Source organism: Drosophila novamexicana, unplaced genomic scaffold (assembly GCF_003285875.2).
Source record: "Drosophila novamexicana strain 15010-1031.04,08,12 unplaced genomic scaffold, DnovRS2.1 tig00001639-arrow-arrow-pilon, whole genome shotgun sequence".
Taxonomy (NCBI): domain Eukaryota; kingdom Metazoa; phylum Arthropoda; class Insecta; order Diptera; family Drosophilidae; genus Drosophila; species Drosophila novamexicana.
Window position 1 is genome coordinate 298691 of NW_020824873.1, and position 21196 is coordinate 319886.

A 21196-nucleotide genomic window follows, 5' to 3' on the forward strand; every position below is an offset into this window, starting at 1 on the left:
CATCACGTTCCACAATGCAGGTCCCACGACTGATCCTTGCGGAACGCCGTCAGTTATGGTGTACTGCCGCTGTCCTGCAGAGGTGTCATACAGGAGCACCCGGAGAAATAATCCATAATCAGGCTTATCAGGTACTCGGATATCTGGAATCCCTGAAGAGTGCGTATAATGCTCACCCAGCTGGCTGAATTAAACGCGTTCTTTACGTCCAGGGTCGTGATGAGGCAGTATTTTTTCGTACCATTCCGCCATCGGGTCCCCTCGATGGCTTGTGTGGCGATGTGTACCACATGGCTGATAGCTTGGGTAGTGCTACGTTTTTTCCGGAATCCTAACTGATGCTCAGATAGCCCTTGCCGTTCTTCTAATTCGTCGAGCAGTCTGTTACAAATTATTCGTTCGAACAGTTTGTTTTTCGAGCATGCACACTGGCCTATAAGCAGACGGGTCCTCTGGTGGTTTGTCGCCTTCTGGAAGCAAGTCTCTGGCGTTTCCAGATGCGGCGATCCTGTGTTACGGAACTGCTTGTTTCTCAGTGGGCCGCGCCGGCTGGCTCATCGGATTCTCTGGGTGTGGTCCCATCCCTGGCCCGCAGTCCGCACAATCGATAACAACAAAGCTACACGTCTGTAGCAAAACAGACTCACACAACACTACTCAAAATGAACCGCATAATCGATAACAAATATTCGGAACTACTAACTCATGAACAAAATACACAGCTGTAACAACTATGAAAATGTAAACAACAAAGGTAAGACACTCAATATAAATTAACAAAAAACACTATTTATCCACCTTACTCTTCCAGATCGGGCCCCGGTTCCGGACCCAGCGTACCCGCCCTACCATGAGACGATCACCTCCACTCGTCTCCCTCATTTTGGCCACTAAATGGCCTTTATTAGCCCGTGTCGGCCATAATGCCTACTCTCCCCAACAATATTATTTTAGCCGGACATGATTTCTTTCAATAGGTGCGTATAATTGGTTGCGTTTTCTTAAAATGTATAACAATTATAATCATTGCTTATGGCATTTATCTTGCAGCTGTTTAGGATCTCATGCAAGCGGATAATTCATTAACTTCACAGGTGCGTATAATGGTTTGTGTACTCTTATAATTATTGGCATTAATATTTCTTTTATTTCTGTCCAATTTGCACGAGGTCTCTATTCAGGTAAATTCGTATTCATGCACGTGAACATTTCTTCTCCAGGTGCGTATTACTGTTGCATATATTTATACTAATTGACAAAGTGCATTAATTCCTAAATTTTTCTCTTATCTTATAGAATTTATTTTTTTATTTTTTTTACAACACTGAATGGAACAGGCGACGAAATACTACAAGGATATTGCTAGTCGCCGCAAAAGAAACGCGCAAGGAGGCACTTTAGAGGCAATCGTTGCGCCGATTTAGGAACAATGGCCCACACCATTACTTAAAACTGGGTATGCCACGTATTATGTATTGTATGTATTAAATCGCTTAATTCTACCTTACCCTACCTAATGAGCTCTCTGGGGGTGGTAAGGGGCGATATAAATGCGTAAATTCAAATTAGGTAAGTATGTGAGCATAGTTCGCGCAAGTGTTAATTTTAGATTTTTATATTTTACAGGCGCAGATGCATCACCTTTGGAGTTTCCCTCACCGTTCGCACTCTAAAGTGAAGCTCGGCGTAAGTGCCTATGTATGTATAAATATATTTTATAAATACAAATTAACTAAATTTAACGATAATAAAAAAATCTACTCCTTTTCAGGGAGTGCAATTAGGAGTCTTCTTCTGACTCTGCCAGGGGCTCGAACGAGGATGGGCAAAGATATGGAACGGACTCACTCGGTGGAGGTGGGCGGGTCTCGCCTGTGGCCGCTTCTTCGTTGTTGGAGCCCGGTCGTTGGTGGCTCGTCTCGTCGCCTTCAGGTTTGCGCCGACGCTTGCTGGCGGCGTCGCGGGTATGGCTGGTTTGCGCCGCTGAACTGAATCCTGGCCTTTGAATGTTTCGTGGGCCTCTCTGGTGCGCGAGCTGGTCTCCTTGGTGCCGGAGCCGTTAATTTTTGGCTTATATGGTTCGTCTCTCGTCGCACTTAAGTTTTAAGTCTCTTTTAATTTTTTATTATATTTTTTTTTTGTGACTCGAGCGGTTTGCTTTCGATACATTTATTAAATGGCAAAAAAAGAACACAAAAACAAAACTTTTATTTGTCTGTTAAGTCATTTGTATTATGCGCCGGCTTAATTTGCAGAAGGAAAAAATTCGAGTCTTTTGAGCAGAAATGCAATGTACAACTTTTTTGCTCACTTCGAGCTGGCACGCCCGCCGTTAACCGCTGAACAAATCGAACTCCCCGACATTTTGGGCCGCCACACCATCGGTGCCGAATTTCGGCACACGCATACATTTGCGAGGCGGGCACCGTTGCTGCTCATCTGCACAGCTGCATTTTTTTGGGTCAACGGCCCAAATGAAGGCCAAGGGCATATCCAAGGGCATGCGATCCACTCTCCTCATATTCTCTTTAAGAGTGAACCGGGCGGCCAATAGCAATCGTCGCTTTTGGCGCCGTGGATCGCATGTCTGGCGTTGCCACCCTTCAAAAATTTGGGCTCCGCCGTGGGCCCAGCTTCACCCCGCATACTCCGACCATATGACAAAAGATATCGGCGTGGCCGATAATATCGCACGCAACCAACTGAGTAACCCTCGGTGCTGCCGATAACGTCAAATGCAACATCACCACGCAGATTATTGTAACGACATGAAGGACAGTTACAAGGAATCTGCGTGCGCATTTCATGGATTGACCCAGCCGGCTAATAACGATGCCCAACGTAGGCCACACCCACGACAAGTAATCTATATTTTTGCCGCTGACCCAAAAAAAAAAGGGGGACTGGCGCTGCCGCCGCCGTTGCCTGGCAGGGAGGTGAGCAAATTACGATTATGTTCGTATATCTTTTGCGTGGAAGACGCCTAGCACGCGTCCCTGGAGATCTTCCAACTCGTAGGCGTTGGTTCCCACGGCTCGGACGACGCGGCTCTTCAAGAATTTCCGGGCGAACTTGGCATTGAAGGCTTTGCCGAAGCTGCTTAGTGCGAAGTTGCGCCTCCACACTTCCTGTCCCGGTTCCAGATGGAGCTGTCGCGCGCGGTGGTCGTACCGTTGGCGACTTCGCTCGTATGCGGTGTGCAGGTGGTCCTTGACTTGGCTTCGGATTACAGCCAGTCTGTCCTTTGCGTCAAGGTCAGAAATACCGTGGTCGGCCAATGATCTCAGCTTCCTGGCCAGTTTGTAACTGGAACCATTCAGGTACATCTGCTGTCCAAAGACCGCGAAGAACGGAGTGACTCCCGTAGCGCTGTGGACCGCATTCCGGATCGCCACTTCCACCTCTGGTAGGTACGCGTCCCATTCCCGATGATCCTGACCCAGGTAGGTTCTGATTGCAGACAGCACTGTGGGGCTCACGCGTTCGGCGGCGTTGCTCTGAGGCGAATACACTGGTGTGCGCAGGTGGGTAATGCCAAACGCCTGGACCGTGGCATCGAACGACACGAATTGTCGTCCATTATCCGAATGGATCACTTCCGGCACGCCAAATTTGAAGAACACCTCATGCACTAGGAAGTAAACGACATCCGCCGCGGTGGCTACCCTCATGGCCTTCAGGAAGGTAAATTTCGAGAAGTGGTCTACGACGACGAATATCCACGCATGCCCTCGTTTCGACCGTGGATACTTCCCCAAGAAGTCGATATATAGCTTCTGGAAGGGGCGGTCGGTGCGCACTTCTTCCCCAATTCCGACCTGCATTCGGTAGTTCTGTGCCTTGGTCTCCTTGCATGTATCGCATTTCCGAACATAGTCCCTGACTTGTATGGCCATGTTGGGCCAATAATATCGCCTGCGCAGCGCGTGCAGCGTTTTCCTCATGCCTCCATGAGCTGACGTCTCGTCCGCGTGTGCTTGTTGGATGAGTCCTGCCGTCAGCGACTCCGGCACCCAGAGCTTCCAACTTGTGCCTTCGACCTCATCCTCCAAGCTCTCGTGCACGGTCCTCTTGAACAGAAGTCCGTCCTGTACTCTAAGGTCCGGCAACTTCCCTTGTTGGCTCATCACCTCTTTTATCAGTTCTCGATATTCGGTGCTCTCGAACTCCGGGGTCTGAAATCCCAACAGATCCTCCGGGGTCAGTTCGACCTCTTCCACGCTTCGGGACAACGTGTCTGCGACGACGTTGTCGGCTTCCTTGTGGTACTGCATGGAGAAAGGGAACGCTTGCAGTTCTAGGGACCACCTGGCTAATCTCCCTCTCGCGGTCTCTCAGCGGCTTCTGGAATCGCGCGGCGAGTTGACGCATGTGGTGGATATAATCATCCACCCCTTCGCTGGCCTGTTGCTCTCGTTGTAATAGCTCCTGCATCACATCGTGTTCCGTCTGGTAGCCTCGGAACCTGTCCAAGAGGGCATGCCGCAGTTGCATCCAGCTGTCGACCCTAGAATGCCGCACGTGCATCCAATACCACTCGCGGGCGCGGCCGGTCAGGAGTAGGTGGAAACCGCGCAGGACCTCCTTCCACGGGCATTGATACTATCTCTGCAGGAACTCCAGGCGGAACACGAAGTCCTCGACCGAATTCATCGCGTCCTCGCCGTCAAACTTGACGTTCCACCGCTCGAGCTTCATGTACGCCGTTTCTCGTACGTTGGCGTACGCCACCTACGGTTGAAAATCATCCGCTCTTCGGTCCTCTACTCGGAAACGGCGGTTATTCGGGTTACGCCAGTTCCTCGACTGAGCATCTGCGACGTAAATTCGGCTGCTGGACGAATACTCCGCCCCTCGTGCGCCTTGTCTATGTGGCTTCGGTGGCTCCGGTGGCTCCGGTGGTGGAAATGCCTCGCGCTGGAACACTTCCCGTTCTTTCGGGATGGCGCCTGTTCGTGGTCCCGGCTCGACATGTCTCGGCGGCCTGAGCACATCAATGATACCCTTCATTATTTCCATGAAGACAGCTCGCATCTCCTCGCAGATGGACTCGATGATGCCAGATGGCAGAGCATGCCGATACGTTTGGTGGGCCTTAGCGATCGCCGCGTTTGCCGCCGATTTGAGCACTGAGTCTTTCGGGGCTTTTGGTAACTCCAGGTTCCGTGGAGGTTTATCTTGTTGCGCCAATTCTTTCTCCAAGTCTACCAGGTGACCCTCTTCCAGGATCTGTCTCTCTGGAAATCCTCGAAATCCCCCGGCGGTGGCAGAGCCGACGCCCTATCAGCGTCAGAAGCCCAATCAGACACCTGTTCCTCAGCCATACTTATCCCTTCTGAGAACTGTACCCCTCTCTTCTACAAGGCCTACTACCCTTAAAAAAAACGTTATCAATATTCCTAATAAATTAATAAATAAATAAACACCCACTAACAAATCTTACTAATAAAGAATAATAATTTCATACACATCGACCACAAAAACATTCACAAAAATAAATTTTTTTTCTTTCTAATTAATTTCAAATACTTGGGGGAGAGAACACAAATCCTAAAACAGGCTAACTAATCTACGCATAATCTGGACAGTGGACAACACTTAAGCATTCGTCAAATGCTCAGTTCGTCAGTTTGACTGACGAACGGCATTCAAGGAAAGCTACCTTGAAGGCTATTTGGTTTCTGTCGCACTTCTGGGCACCCTTAGGGTATGCTGTGTAACAGACGCGGCGCAGGATCGGCTTTATATCGTCCTGGGTCACCTGTCTCCGAAGCTCATTTAACTACGGCCAGCACACCCCAAACGTTAGCACAGAGTGGACAAAACAAATAAAAAACATTAAACAAACAAAGTTATTTTGTCGTGGCGGCTACCAGGCTATGATAAACGGTCGCAAACGTTTCGCCAACATGCGAACGGGACTTACCGTCATCAACCACTACAAGAAAACTTCTTATGTTTATGGATATTCTCTACTTCCGTCGTGCTTCTCGGATTCCACTAGACGCTGCGCGATTATGAGCTACCTACTCGTGCCACATAAGACTTCAGCGGTGTGGGTCCTGAAGCCAAAGGAGTCCTTTTCTCTGTACCTTCATTTATATCGTATTTAATTTACTTTGATTACGCACCGACTTCAAAGAAGCCGAGTGCTTCTTCAAATTGGGCGCCATGTTGTTACGGAACTGCGTTTCTCGGTGGGCCGCGCCAGCTGGCTCATCGGTTTCTCTGGGTGTAGTCCCATCCCTGGCCCGCAGTCCGCACAATCGATAACAACGAAGCTACACGTCTGTAGCAAAAAAAAAGGGAGGACGGGCGCTGCCGCCGCCATGCCTGACAGGGAGGTGAGCAAATTACGATTATGTTCGTATATCTTTTCTGTCCCGGTTCCAGATGGATCTGTGATCTGCCAATGATCAGCTTCCTGGCCAGTTTGCAACTGGAACCATTCAGGTACATCTGCTGTCTAAAGACCGCGAAGAACGGAGTCACTCCCGTAGCGCTGTAGACCGCATTCCGGATCGCCACTGCCACCTCTGGTAGGTACGCGTCCCAATCCCGATGATCCTGAGCCAGGTAGGGGTCTGAAATCCCAACAGATCCTCCGGGGTCAGTTCGACCTCTTCCACGCTTCGGGACAACGTGTCTGCGACGACGTTGTCGGCTCCCTTGTGGTACTGCATGGAGAAAGGGAACGCTTGCAGTTCTAGGGACCACCTGGCTAATCTCCCGCTCAAGTCTTTGAGACTCATAAGCCACTGCAGGCTCGCATGATCGGCGATTACCGTGAACGGCATCATATCCACGTACGGCTGGAATCGATGCATGGCCAGTTTGGCGGCTAGGCATTCCTTCTCGGTCACCGAGTAGTTGATCTGGTGCTTGTTGAGTTTGGTTGAGAAAAATGCAATCGGCCTTTCCTGTTGCTCGTCGTCCAGCTGGAACAACACGGCTCCAACTCCGTAGTGAGATGCGTCGCATTGGATGAAGAATGGTCTTCGAAAATCCGCGTAAACTAACACCGGGGCTGTGGTGAGGGCTAACTTCAAGCTTTCTATGGCATCTATGGCCTCGTCACTCAACACAAATCTACCCGTTCTCTTCTTAAGGGCATCAGTCAACGGTACCGAGATCTCGGCGAAGTTCTTTATGAATCGTCGATACCACCCCGCTGTACTTAAGAAGCTTCGTAGTTCCTTGACCGTCCTCGGATTTGGGATGTTCCGGATCGCTTCTACTTTTCCCGGATCCATGCGCAGCGTCCCGCCGCCTATGATGAAACCCAGGTCGTTTAGGTTGCGGAAGCAGAATTTTGACTTCGCCATGCCTATGGTGAGGTTCGCGTTCCTCAGACACTCGGCCACCAATTCCAAGTATTTTAAGTGCGTTGGAAAATCTGCCGATATTATCAGCAAGTCGTCTAGGTATACGAATACGTTGGACCTCAGATTCGCCGGGATTACCTTGTCCATGAGCCTGCAAAGTTGTTGAGCGGCGTTGCAGAGCCCGAATGGCATGTGGCGGAACTGGTACAGCGGCCTCCCTGGTACAGTAAACGCCGTATACGCCCTGCTCTTCTCCTCCATCTCGATTTGCCAGAACGCGAACTTAAGGTCGACGCTAGAGATAAAATGAGTCTCGTCGATTCGCGATAGGATGCCCTCGATGCATGGAAGCGGGTAAGCGTCTTTTACCGTCACACTGTTTAATTTCCTGGCGTCTAAGCAAAACCTGTTCTTCCCAGGCCTCATCACCACCGTCGTCCGGTTGCTCCAGGGGCTGTCACTCTCCTCGATGATGCCCAACTTTAGCATTTTATCCACCTCGGCCCACACGATCTCCTGTTTGGCCGGGGACAGCGGATAATGTCTGTCTTTCACGGGTTCTGCTCCCTCGATCAGCTGAATTCGGTGCTGCAGCAGGTGAGTTTTCCCTAGGCCATCCTTCTCAAATTGGAGAAATCTGCGCTTCACGCTTTCCAACTGACTCCTCTGATCGTTGTCCAGGTCCCACATTTCCGGATCCGTCACGCAGTCGTCGTCGTCCCGGTAATAAGCCACCTCTGGGTTCGCTACTGTTACCTCAGATGCCTCTGGTGGTGTTTCGGACTTTCTGGCCGGACCGAGCAGCTCTGGTGCGATCTCGAAGGCTCGCCAGAAGTCGATTCCCAGGTATAGTTCCTGTCGCAGGTCCGGGCACATGTAAAATACGATATCTTCCTTTCTATTCCCGTATTTCACAGGCAGAACAACGCGACCTAAAATTGGGCGATTGGCACCCGCCGCTGTCCTCACCATCGATTCGTATGGCCGCGCTTCCCATCCCAGTTTCTCCACTAACTCCCGGCATCCTTGTCCCAACAGACTGACTGAGGCCCCCGTGTCCAGCAACCCTTTCATCTTGGCCCCAGCGACCTCCACTTCGGCGAATACTCGTGGGTCTATGCTATCCTCCCGTCTCACCGCTTCGACGACCTGGCGCCTGGTAATCCTGCTTTTGCGGAAGCGCGCACGTGCCTTCACCATTCTCCGGGTGGCTAGCGTCATCCCCTCCAGCTGTCGCTCACCAAAAATTCTATTTCGGGCCGACATGTATGCCCGAACACGTTCTTCGTATGGTAAGCCCCTAAGTGTTCCTCCTTTGCTTATACTATTATTATAATTAGCCTTATCCTGATCCTTATTCCAAATCTCCGTCTCCTTTCCAATGATTATTGGCTCTGGTAGGTGCCCCTCTCCTGCTTCCCCGCGGTCGCCGTCCCGGAACGCGTCTGTCCCGCCATCACCGCGCTCCCTCTGGGGTTTCCCGGACAGTTTTCACACTGCGAGCAGAAAGTGTCCGGCTTTCCACACCTATAGCAGAATATTTTCCGCTCCTTGGACAGGCAGTCTCTAAAGACGTGATCGAACTGTCTGCAGTTCCAGCATACAATTCGGGATGAGTTTCTGCTTCGCACGAATGCCTCCTCCAGTTCTCCCGGTGGCGTTTCTGTAAGATGCGGTGGTACTTCAACCTCGTGGACTACGGGCCTCGTTCCTTGTGGACAACGCGACGGCTGAAGGTACCCAGTCCGGCTTCTGCGACCCATGTGCCTCTCCACTTCTAGGCACTCTTGGCGCAGCTCATCCACGGTGAGTACGTCCATGGCATAGATATATTTCGCCAGACTTTCTTTTAAACCACGCTTTATAATCCTCACCAGCTCTCGGTCTCTCAGCGGCTTCTGGAATCGCGCGGCGAGTTGACGCATGTGGTGGATATAATCATCCACCCCTTCGCTGGCCTGTTGCTCTCGTTGTAGAAGCTCCTGCATTACATCGTGTTCCGTCTGGTAGCCCCGGAACCTGTCCAAGAGGGCATGCCGCAGTTGCATCCAGCTGTCGACCCTAGAATGCCGCACGTGCATCCAATACCACTCGCGAGCGCGGCCGGTCAGGAGCAGGTGGAAACCGCGCAGGACCTCCTTCCACGGGCATTGATACTGCCTCTGCAGGAACTCTAGGCGGAACACGAAGTCCTCGACCGAATTCATCGCGTCCTCGCCGTCAAACTTGACGTTCCACCGCTCGAGCTTCATGTACGCAGTTTCTCGCACGTTGGCGTACGCCTCCTCCCGTTGAAAATCATCCGCTCTCCGGTCCTCTACTCGGAAATGGCGGTTATTCGGGTTACGCCAGTTCCTCGACTGAGCATCTGCCACGTAAACTGGGCTGCTGGACGAATACTCCGCCCCTCGTGCGCCTTGTCTACGTGGCTTCGGTGGCATCGGTGGTGGAAATGCCTCGCCCTGGAACACTTCCCGTTCTTTCGGGATGGCGCCTGTTCGCGGTCCCGGCTCGACATGTCTGGGCGGCTTCGGCGCAGTGTTAGTCTCGGCGGTTTGGCTCCCTGGCGGCCTAAGCACATCAATGATGCCCTTCATCATTTCCATGAAGCCAGCTCGCATCTCCTCGCGGATGGACTCGCTGATGCCAGATGGCAGAGCATGCAGATATGTTTGGTGGGCCTGAGCGATCGCCGCGTTTGCCGCCGATTTGAGCACTGAGTCTTTCGGGGCTTTTGGGAACTCCAGGTTCCGTGGAGGTCTATCCTGTTGCGCCAATTCTTTCTCCAAGTCTACCAGGTGACCCTCTTGCGGGATCTGTCTCTCTGGAAATCCCCGGAAATTCATTGGCGTTCGCACCAGCCCTCCAGCTGGGCGCGGCGGTGGCAGAGCCGACGCCCCATCAGCGTCAGAAGCCCAATCAGACACCTGTTCCTCAGCCATACTTATCCCTTCTGAGAACAGTACCCCTCTCTTCTACAAGGCTTACAACCCTTATAAAAACTTTACTAATATTCCTAATAAATTAATAAATAAATAAACACCCACTAACAAATCTTACTAATAAAGAATAATAAATTAATACACATCGACCACAAAAACACTCACAAAATTAAATTTTTTTTTCTTTCTAATTAATTTCAAATACTTGGGGGAGAGAAGACAAATCCTAACACAGGCTAAATAATCTACGCATAATCTGGACAGTGGACAACACTTTAGCATTCGTCCCATGCTCAGTTCGTCAGTTTGACTGACGAACGGCATTCAAGGAACGCTACCTTGAAGGCTATTTGGTTTCTGTCGCACTTCTGTGCACCCTTAGGATATGCTGTGTGACAGGTGCGGCGCAGGATCGGCTCTATATCGTCCTGGGTCACCTGCCTCCGAACTCATTTAACTACGGCCAGCACACACCAAACGTTAACACAGAGTGGGACAAAACAAATAGAGAACATTAAACAAACTCTAGTCAGACCTACCCTAATATCACATTTTGTCACAGGTTATTTTGTCATGGCGGCTACCACCAGGCTACGATGGACGGTCGCGAACGTTCACCAACTAGCAAACGTGACTTACCGTCATCAACCGCGACAAGAAAACTCCCCATGTCAATGGACACCATGGCAAGATCCGTCTCCGTCGCTCTTCTGGCCCTTCTTGGGATATGCTGTGTGACAGATGCGGCGCAGGCTCGGCTCTATAACGTCCTGGGTCACCTGTCTCCGAAGCTCGTATAACTACGGCCAGCATACATCCAACATTGACACAAAATGAGACAAAAACTACTAATTGAATAAATAACATCTGACTAAACTACCCTAATATCACATTTTTTTAATCATGAGATGCCTTTGTCGTTGCGGCTACCACCAGGCGAACGATGGATAGTCGCAAATGTTTCGCCAACATGCGAACGGCCAACAACCACTACAAAAAAAACCCCTCATGCTTATGGATGGATATTCAGATAACCTCTACTTCCGTCGTGCTTCTCGGATTCCACTACACGCTGCGCGATTATGAGCTACCTACTCGTGCCACATAAGACTTCAGCGGTGTGGGTCCTGAAGCCAAGGGAGTCCTTTCCTCTGTACCTTCATTTTTATCGTATTTATTTTTCTTTGATTACACACCGACTTCAAAGAAGCCGAGTGCTTCTTCAAATTGGGCGCCATATTGTTACGGAACTGCTTGTTTCTCAGTGGGCCGCGCCGGCTGGCTCATCGGATTCTCTGGGTGTGGTCCCATCCCTGGCCCGCAGTCCGCACAATCGATAACAACAAAGCTACACGTCTGTAGCAAAACAGACTCACACAACACTACTCAAAATGAACCGCATAATCGATAACAAATATTCGGAACTACTAACTCATGAACAAAATACACAACTGTAACAACTATGAAAATGTAAACAACAAAGGTAAGACACTCAATATAAATTAACAAAAAACACTATTTATCCACCTTACTCTTCCAGATCGGGCCCCGGTTCCGGACCCAGCGTACCCGCCCTACCATGAGACGATCACCTCCACTCGTCTCCCTCATTTTGGCCACTAAATGGCCTATATTAGCCCGTGTCGGCCATAATGCCTACTCTCCCCAACAATATTATTTTAGCCGGACATGATTTCTTTCAATAGGTGCGTATAATTGGTTGCGTTTTCTTAAAATGTATAACAATTATAATCATTGCTTATGGCATTTATCTTGCAGCTGTTTAGGATCTCATGCAAGCGGATAATTCATTAACTTCACAGGTGCGTATAATGGTTTGTGTACTCTTATAATTATTGGCATTAATATTTCTTTTATTTCTGTCCAATTTGCACGAGGTCTCTATTCAGGTAAATTCGTATTCATGCACGTGAACATTTCTTCTCCAGGTGCGTATTACTGTTGCATATATTTATACTAATTGACAAAGTGCATTAATTCCTAAATTTTTCTCTTATCTTATAGAATTAATTTTTTTATTTTTTTTACAACACTGAATGGAACAGGCGACGAAATACTACAAGGATATTGCTAGTCGCCGCAAAAGAAACGCGCAAGGAGGCACTTTAGAGGCAATCGTTGCGCCGATTTAGGAACAATGGCCCACACCATTACTTAAAACTGGGTATGCCACGTATTATGTATTGTATGTATTAAATCGCTTAATTCTACCTTACCCTACCTAAAGAGCTCTCTGGGGGTGGTAAGGGGCGATATAAATGCGTAAATTCAAATTAGGTAAGTATGTGAGCATAGTTCGCGCAAGTGTTAATTTTAGATTTTTATATTTTACAGGCGCAGATGCATCACCTTTGGAGTTTCCCTCACCGTTCGCACTCTAAAGTGAAGCTCGGCGTAAGTGCCTATGTATGTATAAATATATTTTATAAATACAAATTAACTAAATTTAACGATAATAAAAAAATCTACTCCTTTTCAGGGAGTGCAATTAGGAGTCTTCTTCTGACTCTGCCAGGGGCTCGAACGAGGATGGGCAAAGATATGGAACGGACTCACTCGGTGGAGGTGGGCGGGTCTCGCCTGTGGCCGCTTCTTCGTTGTTGGAGCCCGGTCGTTGGTGGCTCGTCTCGTCGCCTTCAGGTTTGCGCCGACGCTTGCTGGCGGCGTCGCGGGTATGGCTGGTTTGCGCCGCTGAACTGAATCCTGGCCTTTGAATGTTTCGTGGGCCTCTCTGGTGCGCGAGCTGGTCTCCTTGGTGCCGGAGCCGTTAATTTTTGGCTTATTTGGTTCGTCTCTCGTCGCACTTAAGTTTTAAGTCTCTTTTAATTTTTTATTATATTTTTTTTTTGTGACTCGAGCGGTTTGCTTTCGATACATTTATTAAATGGCAAAAAAAGAACACAAAAACAAAACTTTTATTTGTCTGTTAAGTCATTTGTATTATGCGCCGGCTTAATTTGCAGAAGGAAAAAATTCGAGTCTTTTGAGCAGAAATGCAATGTACAACTTTTTTGCTCACTTCGAGCTGGCACGCCCGCCGTTAACCGCTGAACAAATCGAACTCCCCGACATTTTGGGCCGCCACACCATCGGTGCCGAATTTCGGCACACGCATACATTTGCGAGGCGGGCACCGTTGCTGCTCATCTGCACAGCTGCATTTTTTTGGGTCAACGGCCCAAATGAAGGCCAAGGGCATATCCAAGGGCATGCGATCCACTCTCCTCATATTCTCTTTAAGAGCGAACCGGGCGGCCAATAGCAATCGTCGCTTTTGGCGCCGTGGATCGCATGTCTGGCGTTGCCACCCTTCAAAAATTTGGGCTCCGCCGTGGGCCCAGCTTCACCCCGCATACTCCGACCATATGACAAAAGATATCGGCGTGGCCGATAATATCGCACGCAACCAACTGAGTAACCCTCGGTGCTGCCGATAACGTCAAATGCAACACCTGCATGCACTTATTGAATAGCGCTGCATAAGCTGCTGGTTGCTTGGCGACTATTAGCTTCTTTGCTTTGTTAGAATCCCATCAGGTCCTGGGGCTTTGTTTTGCAGTATCCGGGCCAGGACCTGTAGCACCTCGTCCGCGTCCGTCCATTTTACCATCGACGTTGCAGCGTACGTGGTGGCTATGTGCAGCGTTGGTTGCGAGGGATCCGCCTTATCCGCCTTCTCTTTTGAAGCATAGCTGCGTTGCATGCCTCCTCTACCGTTCCACCTATATGGTTTCAACAGTGTTCGGCATCCCCACTGGCCGGGAGTTGCATGTTCTCGACCATTATCAACAGCGCTTCTGGGCAGAGCGTTCCGAACTGGCAGTATTGTTCCTTGGGCTGCACGGCGAAGTGGCTTATTATCGCCTAGTGGTCGCTGTGTGTGTATAAGTCTGCCACCGACCAGGTAGCGTGTCGCGCCAGGCATGACAAAAGGTGAGGTCGATAATAGATCCTCTGCCTGCTTTCTTGAATGTTTGCCTGTTGCCAAAGTTGAGAAGCGTCACATTGAGGGCTGCAAACGCGTCTAACAGAAGACGCCCACGTTGAGTTGTCTTGCTGTTTCCCCATTCAGCTGCCCACGCATTAAAGTCGCCCGCTATGATTATGGGTGAACGGGTTCTTGCATCGTGCGTGATGCTGTCCAGTATATTGGCGAACTCGCTGGTTTCTACACTGGGAGCAATGTAGCAGCTATACACATAAACTCCGCTACACTTGGATCTAGTGTATCCGGTTTCTGTTTTCCTGCAGGTAATTTGCGCTAGTGGGCTACCGCAGCTCCAAATTGCTGCGCCACCGTTATTGCTCTGGGCCCAGATGCCATAGGGTTTGGGCTTGTATGGGTCACTGACAATGGCGAAGTCAGCGTTCTCTTCCCGTGTAGTTTGGGCGAGTAGGTCCTGGGCCGCTCTGCAGTGGTTCAGATTAATTTGTATTAACTTAATTTTTGTTGCTTGAGACGCCTTGATGAACCACGCGCAGGCCCTGCTTAGGGTGTAATGTTTTGTGTTCATAGTCTCGTGCCTTGTGCAGATTATGCATTTTGGCTTGCATGTGCAATCCTTCGATGCGTGGTTGGCTTCTCCACAGTTGAAGCACAGGTTAGAAGCGTCCTGCTTACTTCGGCATCGTGCAGCCGTGTGCCCAAAGTCCAGGCACTTGAAACATCTTCTTGGCTCCACTTTTTGACTTATACGGCATACCGACCAGCCAATGCGAATCTTCGCTACCACCAGGAGCTCGTTTACTACCTTCTTGGGTAGAAGCATGGTGGCCGGCTGCGTTCCGCGATATATGTGTGTGTGTGTGTGTGTGTTTCTTCTTTTTTGCTTTCCGCGGGATCACCGGAAAGTATTACTTCGCAGGGATGGGTCACCTTTTTTAGGCAGTATCCATTAATCGTCGCTCCTTTTCGCATCGTCTCAGATCCCTCTGGATGCCTGTTATGAGCTGGCTTATATTTCTCCAGTTGTCCCCTCCTTCCAGCATGAACGCTACCAGTCCCTCCGGTGGAGTTATAGAGCACATCTCTGTACCTCGAGCATTGGTACAGCACGCGTTTCGGGTCTTCGTTCAGATTTGGGCAGTTCGGGCACTCTGGAGAGTCCTCATGCCTGAACCTGTGGAGATACTTCCTATACCCGCCGTGTCCAGTAAAAAACGGTGTTATGTGGAAGTTAATGTCTCCATTCCGTCTCCTAATCCATTGCTCTAGATTGGGGATTAGTTTATGTGTCCATCTCCCCTTGTTCGCCGTGTTCCATCTATCCTACCAAGTTGCCATTGATGTTGCTCTCTCCGACCGGATGACGTCCATTGGGACGGCGTCTCCCGTGGCTATTCGGGCTATGTATAATTTCTCCATTTCCTTCGCCAGTATATCTACTGGCAGCATATCTGTCACTACTGAATCCGGAATCCAGAAATGGTGCGCAGAGCACTGAGCCTATAGGGGATTGACATCTTCCTTCAGAGGCCTTTCTGGCTTGCAACCGCTGAAGCCCATATCGGTGCAGCATAGAGCAGCACGGAGGCTACAACTCTCGCGAGGAGTAGGCGTCTACCTGCTTTAGGTCCTCCTATGTTGGGTAGCATTCTCGATAGGGCCGCCTGCATTTTGGCTGCTTTCTGGCTAACGTAATCTACGTGCGGTCGAAAGCTAAGCCTGTTGTCTAACATGACCCCCAGATATTAAATGGAGGCCACTGACTCGATACTAACGCTGTTTTCTGAAATCTAGCAAACTCGACTATTTTTCGGCTTGTGGTAAGCACAGCCTCTATTGTATGGCCTGCCAGCTCCAGGCTAGCGCCACGTATCCAGCTGGCCACGATCCTTATGGCTGCATTCGCAGCCGCTTCCACGTCTTCTATTTCTTTGCCCACCACTACTAGAGCTAGGTCATCCGCGAATCCTATGATTCTGCATCCCTGGGGCAATTGCACTCTGAGCACCTCGTCGTACATTATGTTCCACAGGAGTGGTCCCAGGACCGACCCCTGTGGGACCCCTGCTGAGACCGTGTAACTCCTAGCACCGTAATCCGTATCATTACTCAATACCCGATCGGACAGGTAGTTGGATATTATACGGAAAAGGGAGGACGGTATCCCTATTCGGGCTAAGGCTTCGAGACCAGCATGCTGAGTTAAAGGCATTACGGATGTTTAACGTCATCACCGCGCAATACTCCTTGTCTCCCCACCTCCATCTGGTTCCCTCTATTGCTTTAGCGGCAATATCTACCACCGCCTTAATTGTATCGACCGTAGACCTTGCCTTGCGAAATCCATATTGCTGTTTGGACAGGGCCTCTTTCTCTATGACGCCACTAAGTAGTCGGTCATACACAATCCTTTCCAGGACCTCTCCGGCCGTGTCCAGAAGGCAGATTAGCCTATATCCCGAGGGTTCCTCTGTTGGCTTGTCCCCTTTCGGTAGAAGGATTAGTATCTGCCGCTTCCATCTCTTAGGAAATACACCGTCCTGTAGACATATAGTATATGTCTCGGCGAAGGCGTCGGGTTTCGTTAGCATGGTTAACTTTAGCGCCTTATTTGGCACCCCATCTGGTCCTGGAGCCTTTTTGTTGCCTACTTTTTTGCTTGCCACTAACACTTCGTCTGCCGACACCTGCTGCACTAGCTCCGTGCTGCGTGAGCGGTTGACTACTTCCAGTCGTGGGTGTTGGCGGAACAGTGTCTCAACTATAGTAGCAAGTGCGGTAGGGCAGGTCACATGGGCTGTTCCCTGACTGCGGATCTTCTTCGTGACGACCTTGTATGGCGTGCCCAACGGGTTAACATCGGCCTTATCGCATCTTTTCTGGAAGCAGCTGTATTTGCTTTGTATGGTGCTTCTCTTGAGGTCTCGCTTGGCTGAACGCAGGTCTTCCAGCCTAGATGCAAAGTCTGGGTGGCCTCGGGCACGCTGAGAGCGCCTGCCTTAGATCGCTGAGTTGCTCATTCCACCAGTAGTACGGTGCTCCTCTTCTGTTTGGCATCCTCCTGGGAATGCATAAGTCGCACGCATCCGAGATATTTTCCATGAGCTGCCGCGCCATGTCTTCTGCTAACTCCGTGGCCCAAGTCCATTAAGCATGACGTAAGGAGTCCGTGTAGGTTTCCTCGCCTAGGCCGTTGTCCTTCCATTTGAGGCCTGTTGTTTTGGGCTGCTGTTTTCTCCGTCCTCTCCCGTGGATCTCGAAATGTACTGCTCGGTGTCTGAAATTGCCACAGTTCCCAGCTTGGGGGTGCGTAGCAACTGTAAAAGGTGATTCCATTAATTTTCGCTCTCACGAATCCGTCGATTGCTGCTCTGACTTCCTGACCTGTGGTTTGAGAGACCAAATGGCCGCTTTTCCACATTTACTTACCGTACGGCTTATTGTTATTGTTGCTCATTTTATTGGGTCCCAACTCCTAAGCCGTTATCTTTGGTTATTGTCTGTACGTTTAAATCTCATGGTTGTCTGTGCAAGCAATGAGGCCACGCGAGGGTTGACACGCGCCTTCATGGGGTCTAGTGTTCAGAGCCAGATCCGCGTTAATCAGGAATATCACATCTGAACTTATACTGCCAACTAAATGGCGACGCTTCGAGGAGCGTGCTAGGAGATTTGCCATGTTTTAACGGGATGGGGGCGGTAACAGCATTAACTTAGCAGTCATTTCAGCCAGATTTCACTCCGCTTACTGAGATGCTAGAATATTGTCAACCGTCAGCCTAGGGGTCGTCTTGTCGTGTAGGGTTGTCTAGAGATTGCAACCTAAGACGTTACTGGTCTCAGGGGATACCTGGCGACTGCTGGAGGTCACGAGTTGCTTTAATTGCCCAGGAACGTTATCGATCTGGCCATTGCCAGGTTAATGGCAGTCAGAATCTTTTCGCCTACTAGAGGGACCTCTCCGAGCAATTACATCCCCGTGTCATTACAGTCGCCTCGTACGACAAGCAATGACAAGCTGTGTTAGTATTCTGTGGGCCGCTTGCCACACGGCTGGGTGTGTGTGTGTGTGTTTGCTTGTCCCAGGTACTGTTTGTCATCTGTAATTTTTCCAATATGTTTGCGATTAATAAATTTCGCTTTGCAATTTAGAACTCTCATCGTCGTGATTATATAAAAACTTTTATTTTATAAAGGCATGACCGATGACTTGTGGCCGGCATGGAAAAACTTCAACTCGCTTTCCGCTCACAGAATCGACCTCCCGCCCAGATGAAGACCAAGGGCACGTGATCTGCTCTCCTCCTAATCACCTCCATGAACGAAACAGGTGTCCAAGCACGATCGTTCGTTTTTTGGCATGCCTGCGGTGGGCTTGAATGAAACAGGTGGATCACACTTGTCGCTCGTTTGCACTTTGATATGGAAAAAATGCAAGTGATCTTTTATTGGCATTATTATAATCTTAGGTTAAAGGGTTTTATGACAGGCAATTAACGATCAGAATGTATAGCATGCGTCTGGTTCCATACCATTTTCATTGCCTTTTTATACATTTGTGCCTTTTGCGGCTACAAGCCCACCGCAGGCATGCCAAAAAAACGAAGACCGTGCCAGTCGCCCAAATTTACGCACCCATTGATAAAAATATCTCTGCCTTACGACAAACCCTTGATCAGCTCATTCGCACACTTTTGTGAGTGTGTATATATGTGTGTGTAGAGCTCGAAATTCAGAAATGCCCAAAACTTCAAATTTTGTCAAATTTGCATCGGGCAGGCAGGCAGGCAACCAACACGCACACAAACACATTAATGCTTCCATCCATATAGAAAAGTGTGTTAGTGTGCGTGGTTGGCCGACCCAAAAAGTTATCATGCACACATGCCAGCATGGAAAGCATGGAAAATAGCAATTTTGCACATGAACAGGCCAAACCCTTTAATAATTTCACACAACTGGTCTTTTGGTCTTTTCTTAAATTCTTCGACAAGCCGACGATGAATTACCCTTGCAGAAATACGACTTAGATATTTTTGTATTTTAAGCAAAATAGGTCCCTACAGTAAACGGAAAATAAATATAAATATTTCATTTAGGTTAATTAATTGTGTATTAAATAAAATTTGATCAAATTCTTCTCATCATGCCTGACTAGACGAAGAAATACATGATAGAGCATTTAAATGTGGGTGCCTATTGCTACCACAGGCACAAAAGTCACACAATTGAAGAACTAACCTTTGGCTCGCAACAAACGCCGCGATCTACTTGTGCGCACATCCACACAACACAAACGTATGAATGTTTGTAGATCTCGAGGTTTTGTGGGAAGCTATGCAGGGAGAAAGAGATGGATGCAAGTGCGCGAAGCAATGAGTGAGAGCGAGGTACATGCATACACATATATGTTTTTGGGCTGTAAGGATTTAAAAATGGCATACATACATATATTAAGAAAACGCATCATCAGCCGCGACGTTGTGCGCTGAGCGAGATGCGGCTTCATACTGAACGTTCGGCTTTTGAGGCCGGCGTTCGGCTGCCACTCTCAGCAGTCTTACTCTGTCTGGGCACACTAAAATGGTCGCAGGTACCATTGGGGTCGCCTCGTTTCGATTTTTCATGTTTCGATTAAAAGTGCCATTTGGTATGTCTATACATTGTATGGTTAGTGGCTACAGACTATTAATATCTTTTCAAAAAGACAATTGCATTCAAATTGTGGTTAGTTTTAGTCGATTTATTTATTGTATTTATAGCTCTAGGGAGTTCTTAAATAAAAGATAATCGATATATCTGTACTATTCTAGAAACTACATGAAAAGTTTGGTGACACTAGCTTCTTAAATCTACGAAATTCATTTAAGAAAGTATAATTTCGATATCTATTTTTATCAATAGCTTGGAAACGTGGCCAGTTATCCATTCCATTTTTTGGTTGCTCAATAAATGTCAACGCTGCTGCGCGTAATAAAGGAGTACCTACGTTCAAAATCTCTATCTCTTGTAGGTTCTACGATCGACGCGTTCATACATATGGATGGTGGGACACACAGGCGGACATGGCTAGATCGACTGATTATATATATACTTAATAAGTTCGCAAATGCTTTCTTCTGTCTCTTACATACATTTTCCCTATAACATTATACCCTCCTTACCCATTTACATTAGGTTCTGGGTATAAAAAAATTACTTGGAGGCTATTGTGCAGAAAGTGAAAAAATTACGAACTCCACTGCTGTGAGCATTTTACCACATGAACAACATTACATTAATTGTAAATTCACACAGAACAACATTTAACATGTAACATCTTCTGTCAATTTGCTGAATAGGATTTTGCCAATATATTCTTATTTAAATGTAAGCGAACGTCAAAACACATTGAAAAGTTTACTCAAACAGGTGACTTGCGAAAGTAAGCATGTTTTTTTCAGAAGGAAAAATAAAACGAAGCCATCTGTCTTGGAGTTTCGACTGCTATGGTCCAGCAGATGAATCAACTTGGAGATGGTCTGATATTAGATCCAAATTAGTTAACCGGAAATATACATGTACGTGAACAGCAGTTTCACATCTTACAATATATGTATGTGCATACATCATTCGTTCTCCGAAAATGTAGTCAGCGTGAATTGACTTAACCAAACAACATATAGACTGGACAATCATTGGACGGCGATGGGGCATCTCGTTTTCTGTTCGGCTGGTCCAAAGACGCCTTCGTTTTTGCTCAGGTTCATAAAACGGCATCGCTGTTTTTTTTTATTCCCTCGCACTGCAGGAAACTGCTTTGGCTTACTCTCAGTGCTCTCTCAATTTGTGTATTTACCGTTGTACTGTCTGTGTGCGTATTTGTCCGCACAAGCAAAAAAACCCACAAATTCAATTTTTCTGAAAAGTCGGTGGCTTTCTTCTCTTTTGAAGGGACATACAGAAATCACAAAAACTTCCAA

The 21196-nt window shown here is 48.5% G+C and overlaps 2 long non-coding RNA genes across 7 annotated transcripts; both read left to right on the plus strand.

Annotated features, from left to right (window-relative positions):
• Positions 1-733: 733 nt before the first annotated feature.
• Positions 734-1483, plus strand: LOC115768114. 3 transcript variants are annotated; one of them, XR_004018481.1, is made up of 5 exons: positions 734-754; positions 812-977; positions 1051-1094; positions 1182-1220; positions 1338-1483. It is a non-coding gene; the product is annotated as an uncharacterized LOC115768114 (long non-coding RNA). The 3 variants fall into 3 exon arrangements; XR_004018480.1 differs by lacking the exon at positions 1182-1220 and adding an exon at positions 1170-1181 and having other exon boundaries at positions 1338-1479; XR_004018479.1 differs by lacking the exon at positions 1182-1220 and having other exon boundaries at positions 1338-1475.
• Positions 1484-11729: 10246 nt separating this feature from the next.
• LOC115768112 lies at positions 11730-12543 on the plus strand. Of its 4 annotated transcripts, none has more exons than XR_004018474.1 (5): positions 11730-11750; positions 11808-11973; positions 12047-12090; positions 12334-12452; positions 12516-12543. It is a non-coding gene; the product is annotated as an uncharacterized LOC115768112 (long non-coding RNA). The 4 variants fall into 4 exon arrangements; XR_004018476.1 differs by adding an exon at positions 12178-12216 and having other exon boundaries at positions 12334-12528; XR_004018475.1 differs by adding an exon at positions 12166-12177 and having other exon boundaries at positions 12334-12525.
• Positions 12544-21196: the final 8653 nt, after the last annotated feature.